Here is a 7,464-nt window from a genome sequence, read left to right on the forward strand (position 1 = left end):
TTGTTCTTGGTCTTCACCTGAACGTCATCTGCCCCCAAAATAGCTCTTTTGTCCCATCTAAATTAGGTCCTATCATTCTCTGTTCACACACTATTCTTTTCCTTCACATCCCTTCATGTTTTATATGTATTTTTTTCCCCTGTCTCTCCCTCTTGGGGAAGGGGAGGCGGGGAGTGGGTGGATAAACGCCATGTCTGTTTTGCTCACCAATGAATTCTCAGCACACAGTAGGCGCCCATAAATACTGCGGAATGGAATTAATTTTTATGTTAGGTGCCCTGCAAACATTATCTTTAGCACACATAATTTTCACAACCACATTGTGCAGTAAGTAGCAATACCCCTTTTTCACAAAAAAATGGGGGGAAAGGTTTAGAAAGATCCCAGAGTTTAGACAGCAGCTCAGACAGGCAAATCTAAGTCAGCCAAACCCACTTTTTAACCCCTGAGTTCCCCATCTAGCCTCCCAGTATCTGAACAACCTCAAGAAGAAACTCACCCTCTAAACCTGTTCCTTACAAAATGGGATGATTACATGCCCGTGTATTTCACAGAGCTTATGTGAAATCCAATGAAAATGGAAGTGACATGCTCCATAACATATAAAACTCCCTACAGAGTATGTATCATTCCTGAGTAAACACTGGTGGTAAGTAAGGAGCAAATGATCTCTCCTAATAAAACAATCAAAACATACTTGTTAACATATCTTGCCTCTCATTGTAAAGTTTTAAAGGGCTTTAAAACAAAAGCCTGTGCCTTAAGATTGAGTACCCAATTAAATGTTAAGATGGGCCCTAGGCACTTGCCCCGCGGACGAAAGAACAACTCTAGCAGACTTCCGAGGTACACAGCCCTCAAGAAATTCCGCCCAGTAAACGGCCCACGCCGAGCTGAAGAGAGAGAGGGTGAGAGGGCAAGGGATGAGGATGGGGATGGGTCGGCCGATGGCGGTGGCAGGGCCTGCACGAAGGCCAAGTGTCAACACAGAGGAAGGGAGGCTGGGGATCAGCTGGTCAGTCCCAGGGACTCTGCTGTCAATCCCAGGTGGGCGAGTACAGACCCCCACTTCGCTCCCTACCCACTGCACTGAGCCTCCGGAGGGGGAGGAACGACCAAACCAGGCTGGGATGGAGGAGGGAGGAAAGGCGAGGGCACTAAGCCACGTCCGTGGAGGCCCAAGGGGGCTCCCCTGCCCTGTTCCCGAGCCCCCGGCAGGGCGGAGAGATCAGGGTCTCCGCTGAGGGGATGCCGCCCCCGCCTCTAAGGCCGTTAATGCCCCAAGGGGACCCCTCGGCCCCCCGCGGCCACCTCACCTGAGGACTCTGGAGCGGCTGCACCGCGGCCTGGTCACCCTCCCAGGCCGCCCGTCCTCAGCAGCCGGCCGGGAGAGGGCCCAGGTTGAGCAGACCTGGCCCTCGATCAGCCACGGCCCAGTTACTCTTCCGGGAGACGTGGAAGAGCGGCGAGGACCCCAAAACAGAGTGGCTTCCGAGCTGCCTGAGCGGGCGAGAGACTAGACCAGCCACCTGGAGGCGGCTCAGGCAGCAGCGCCGCCGGCTGCGGGGCCCTCGCGCCTGGCCACTCCCTTTTCCCGCCTGTGGCGAGCAAGGGCGGGGGCAGGGCCTGCGTGCGTGTGACGTAGCTCGCCTCCCTAGGACCGCGGCCCGCATGCGGCCGACACAACATTGGAGGCCACGCCCATCTGGGGGCGTGCCCCACGGCGGCCCACGTGGGTGGCAGGGGCGGTGCCCCGCCGGAAGGAATTGGAGGCTGGAGACGCAGGTGCAGCGCCCGGTGTTTACCTTTCCCCATTCTTCCTCCGCTCGCCTAGTTTTACGAATGAGGATGTTGAGGCCTATCCTCAACGGGGGATGAGAGTACAGAAAACAAGAACTAGTGGCAGACACATATTATATAAACCACTGAATGAACAAGACAATTTCAGAGCTTTACCAGAGCTGTAAATACAAGATAATGGGGAGAAGTGACTGGAGGTGAGGGAAGCACTTTAAATGATGTGGACAGGGAAGGTATCTCTCTGAGGAGGTGACATTTGAGCTGAGACCCAAATGATGGAAAAGGCCAGTAAAGGGCTTTCCATACAGCTGTATTGTAATGTTATGCATACAGTTCACTGAATATTTGAAATAAGTCTAAAATCCACATTTAATAACTCAACAGATCCTCAGCACCTACTTTGTGCACAGGGTTGACTTAATTTGGCCCTAATGGCAAGCCTACAGCATAGTCCCAAGGACCCTAGAGGTTAAGTAACTTGTCTAAGATCATGTGCCCTAGTAAGGAGTCCATATTACTCCAAAGCTTGAGCCGTTAGACTCAACGTTTTATTGTCTCCAAATTAAATATTGGGAGTAATTACAGCTCCTTCTTTTTTCCTCTCAAGTCAGGTTTAGACCAGTCCAGTGAGCAGAAGAACTTTCAGCAGCACCAGGAAATAATAATAGTAATAATGATAATAATAATAGCCTCTAATAGTTATTGTGTACTTATTAAGGGCAGTATACTGTGTTAAGCACTGGACGTGCTTCACCTCATTTAATTCTCAAAACAGCCATACGGAAGGTACTGTTATTATCCTGTGGTAGGTGGCATTGTTGTTCCCAGCTATTAAGTGACTCCTCCTGTTAAGGATGTAAAAAATTAAGAAACAGAAACCTAAATTAAATAGAGTCAGGAGACCAGAAGGGAGAGCTCTCTCACCCAAGAAGTAGAAAGACCCCTTTTCTTTCCTAGCAACAAATCAGCCAATGAAAAGCTGTAGACGCTTTGTTTGCTATAGCCCTTCCAACCCCTTTCCCTTTCTATTACAGCATTTTCCTTCCCTTGCTGTGTGGGGACTTACATGTGGCTCACCATGGTTGCAGACCCCAAAATGCAATTCTCTGCTGATTCCAAATAAACCCATCTTTGCTGGAGAAATACCTGGCAGCCTAGTTGTTTCAGGTCAGCAAGGATTATACATCATCACCTGTTGCCTTGTGACTGCAACGCATCCTGTAGGAAGAGTGTCCTTTCCAGCCTTACTGATGTCAGGCTTGATCACGTGACTTGCTTTGGCCAATAGAATGTGAATAGAAGTGTCTTTCACCACATCTGAGCAATAGTGTTAAGAGCCATTATGTATTCCTACCAACGCTCTTAATCTTTTCCCTCTCTCATGAGAATGGCCTGTCCCAGATGGAGCTGCTCCCTCAGCCTGGGTCCTGTAGGGAAAGATATGTGAAGCAACCCACGCCTGACAAGTCACATGAGTGCAAAAGAAACCTTTGCTTTTAGAGATTTGAAATTGTTTCTTATTCAGCCTTACCTAATGAAATCTAAAACATACCCCATTTAACAGATGGAGACACTGAGATTCAGAGAGGTTTAGTTACTTTCCCAAGGTCACACAGGAAGTAGGTAATACATCTGGGATTCAAACCTACGTCAGTGTGACTCCAGAAACAATATTGTTAATCAGTGAAGGGATGAGAATGAAAGAAGTTGAAGCAGAGCCAGATCTCCCATATGAAAAAAAAATGGCAGTGGGCAGGCTACCCCAATGTTTCAAGAATTCCCATGTATACTCCCTGAGAGAGTCAGCATATAGAGACATACTACCCAGAAGTCATCGGGGCCAGGCTGGATTAGCCAGAGAAACAACACAGCCAACAGAAAGAGGTTACAACTTTGCCTTGTACAAGACACACGCAAAAAATACTAACCACAAAAGAAAAGATTGAAATTTGGACTTTGTTAAAATTAAGAATTTCTTTTCATCAAAAACAACAACAACAATAACAACAACAACAGCAACATTAAAGCCTGCAAGGCTTTCATTAAGTGAAAGGCAAGCCAAAGACTGGTAGGTAATATTTACAATACATGTATCTGACAAAGGATTTATATATAGAATATATAAAGCTCTCCAACAAATCAATAAAAAAATATCAATCAACCCAACAAAAATAGACTAATATATAAGCATTTCACAAGAGAAAATATCCAGTTGGCCAAAGCACAGGAAAAAGTATTCAACACTATTAGTCATCAGAGAAATACAAATTAAAATCACAATGAAATACCTTTACACATCCACCAGAATTGCTAAAATGTAAAAAGATGAAAAATACCAAGTAATGATGAGTTTGTGGAGCCGCTAGGACACTCATGCATTTTTGACAGAACTGTAAGTGATAGAACCACTTTGGAAAACTTGAGCTCTGTCTTTAAAGCTAAACATAGGCCTACTCTATGGCCCAGCATAGGGCTACCCTATGAGACAGCAGTTCCACTCAAGAGAAATGGAGGTGAAGTGTCCATCAAAAGACATGTACAATGAAAAACAAGTAACTATACATGCAACAACATGGATGAATCAGACTTACTTGAATTAAAGAAATATTGTTGAGTTAAAAGAAGCAAGTCCCAGGGGCAGGGGAGGGTTGGATTGGGAGTTTGGGACTAGCACATGCAAACTATTATATGTAGAATGGATAAACAACAAGGTTCTATTGTATAGCACGGGGAACTATATTTAATATCCTGTAATAAACCATAATGGAAAAGAACATGAAAAAGAATATATATATATGTATAACTGAATCACTTTTCTGTACATGAGAAACTAACATAACATCGTAAATCAACTATACTTCAATTAAAAAAAAAGAAGCCTGTCTCAAAAGACAACATACTGTATAATTCCATTAATATGAAGGTCAAGAACAGGTGAAGCTAATCTATGATTATAGAAGTTATAATAGTAGTTACCTTTGGGGGGCCAGATATTGACTAGGAGTGGTCAAGATGGAGGCGCCTAGAGTGCTGATAATGTTCTATATCTTGACTTTGGTGTTGATTATGGGTGTGGATACATATGTAAGAGTTTATAAGCTCTGTACTTAACAACTGTTAACTTTATTTCATGTATGTTATATCTCAATGAAAACAATTAAAAAAAAATACACATACCCTCTGAGAAGGTAATTTTACTTTTAGGAAATTATCCTACAGATATACTCACACATATACAAAGTTATTAATTGCAGCATTGCTTATAATAGCAAATATTGGAAACAAGTTAAATGTTCGTTGATTTAAAAATCTTGGTACATTCATCCGATGAAGTACTATGCAGATGTTTAAAAAAAACAGAAGCTCTTATTCAAGGATACGAAAAGAGCTCCAAGATCTTAACAATATCTGATGTTTTAAAAAACCAAAAATTGGGGCTTCCCTGGTGGCGCAGTGGTTAAGAATCTGCCTGCCAACGCAGGGCACACGGGTTCGAGCCCTGGTCTGGGAAGATCCCACATGCCGCGGAGCAACTAAGCCCGTGAGCCACAACTACTGAGCCTGCGCGTCTGGAGCCTGTGCTCAGCAATGGGAGAGGCCGCGACGGTGAGAGGCCCGCGCACCGCGATGAAGAGTGGCCCCCGCTTGCCGCAACTGGAGAAAGCCCTCGCACAGAAACGAAGACCCAACACAGCCAAAAGTAAATATAAATAAATAAATAAATTTAAACGCATTGCAACATAAATACATTAAAAAAAAACCCAAAAATTAAAGACTGGTGTTTGTAATATGCTATCATTTGTGTACAAATATCTTTGATGATTAGAGTCTATCTCTTGAGGGACACTTTCTTTCCCTCCTTGGAGAATTCTACTGGGCAACAGGAGTAAGAGGGAGGTTTATTCTTCAATGACTCCTTTTTTGTATGTATCCTTTGAACTCTGTACCATAAGAATCTGTTATTTTTTGAAAGTTAATAATATAAAAAAACTTTTTTAACTTTGAACACCCTTGGAGGCTGAATGCATTCCTCATGTCTTCACAGTCCTGCCTCTCAGATAGCCTGATGCCCTTCATTTATGTCACCTGCCTAGCCCTGCAGGCTTTCCCTAGGGATTTTGTGACCTTCTTTGGAAGATGCCTGTGTTTCTTCAACTCTGGGTTTCTGTGATTCTACTCCTTGTTGAGCAACTCTGAAGAATGAAATTGTGAACCTCTTTGTGCATTTTTAGCTTCCAGCAGCAGGAGGCACTTAATGCTTAAAAATATATACGTACGCTTGTATGTTTGTATGTATGTATATTACATCTGGATTGACAAGTAGAATGAGTATTGCTGGATCATTTTGTTTATAGAGCACAGAATGTAGTATTTCCATGAATCAACGCTGGGTGACACCAGGAATTTAATGTTCCCATACCTGTTTGGGAGTACCTCCAGATTGACAGACCATTTCTGGTGTTTTCCATGTCACCTGGAATGCTAAGCTGCTCTCAGAGATGAGTCCCTCTGCCACTGCAGCCCGGATGAAACCTCCTAGGCCCCCATTCACCCCACATCCTCAGCCTGTCATTGCCCTTGCTCAGAGACCTCCAACCCCCATATGACCCAACATTGGCAGCAGGGCTGGGTGGAGAAGAGGCTTTGTGCTGTCCTGGAAAAAGCAGATGCCTGAGAGTCAACAAACATCACACGCCTTGCTTTGGCATCATAGGCAATTCCATTTCTCTCTCAGGGCCCCCATTTCCTCACCTGTAAAATGGGTGGTTAGTGGTTTTTAAGGTGTATGTGAGTGATTGTTATACCGTAGACTTCTTTCTTCAAAGGAAATCTTTATGTCCATGCCCCATATATAAAATGCATCCAAGTCAAGCAGTCCTGATTGAAGAGTGTGGACGAAGAGGGTGTGGGGCGGGGAAGAAGGTATGCAGAGCCCCTCCCAGTCTTTCCCCATGCCCTACCAAGAAGCTCCTGATATAGCTACTAGGGAGTTTAAAATGTCTTTGCACTCTTTGCATCCTGTACTGGGTTTGTTTTGTTTTGTTTTGCAGGGGGTGAGCCACAAGGCTTGCGGGATCCTAGTTCCCCGACCAGGGATTGAACCTGGCCAGGCAGTGAAAGCTCCCCAAGTCCCAACCACTGGACTGCCAGGAAGTTCCCTGGGTGTTCTTTAAGAGCCTCACTCTGAGATTCTGGGATCCTGTGGAAGGCCAGTCCAGCTTGGGTGCAGGGAATTGACCTACATCTTATCTTGTTTGTGCCATGGACCCTTTTGCAGAATTGTGTGTGGGTGTGTGTGTTTTAACAAGTTCATCATTTAATAAGTCTGAATTCATTTTCACCACATGGTATTGTAAAGGGTCATCTGTTGAAACATTGTAACAGATGATAGTTTTAAAAAGTCACAGATATCCTGAGTTCTGTATAAACTAGTGGTAGTAAGTTAGTTCCTTTGTTTTGACTTATAAGCCTCAATTTCACTGTAGAATAAAGAATGTAGACCAAAGAAAGCATAATTGGTCACTCATAAAGAACAGTATTGTTTCTATAATTTAAAGCTTTCTGAATGAGCGGGTTCAGGCCTGATGTAACGGTACAAAGATTATTTAATGAATAGGCTATATGGAAATTGTACAAAATGTTATTAACTTTAATCATTAATAG

General features: G+C 44.1%; 1 protein-coding gene across 7 annotated transcripts in view; it reads right to left on the reverse strand.

Annotated features, from left to right (window-relative positions):
* GOLGA5 (golgin A5) overlaps positions 1-1,584 on the reverse strand; it is a 49,029-nt gene extending 47,445 nt beyond the window's left edge. For all 7 annotated transcript variants that reach the window (XR_014242411.1, XR_014242412.1, XR_014242413.1 and 4 more), the window contains exon 1: positions 1,317-1,584. The gene's annotated coding sequence lies outside the window, so the exon portion shown is untranslated. The remainder of the gene's footprint in view (positions 1-1,316) is intronic.
* Positions 1,585-7,464: the final 5,880 nt, after the last annotated feature.

The sequence above is a fragment of the Balaenoptera borealis genome, assembly GCF_965194805.1.
Source record: "Balaenoptera borealis genome assembly, chromosome: 3".
In the NCBI taxonomy this organism is placed as follows: domain Eukaryota; kingdom Metazoa; phylum Chordata; class Mammalia; order Artiodactyla; family Balaenopteridae; genus Balaenoptera; species Balaenoptera borealis.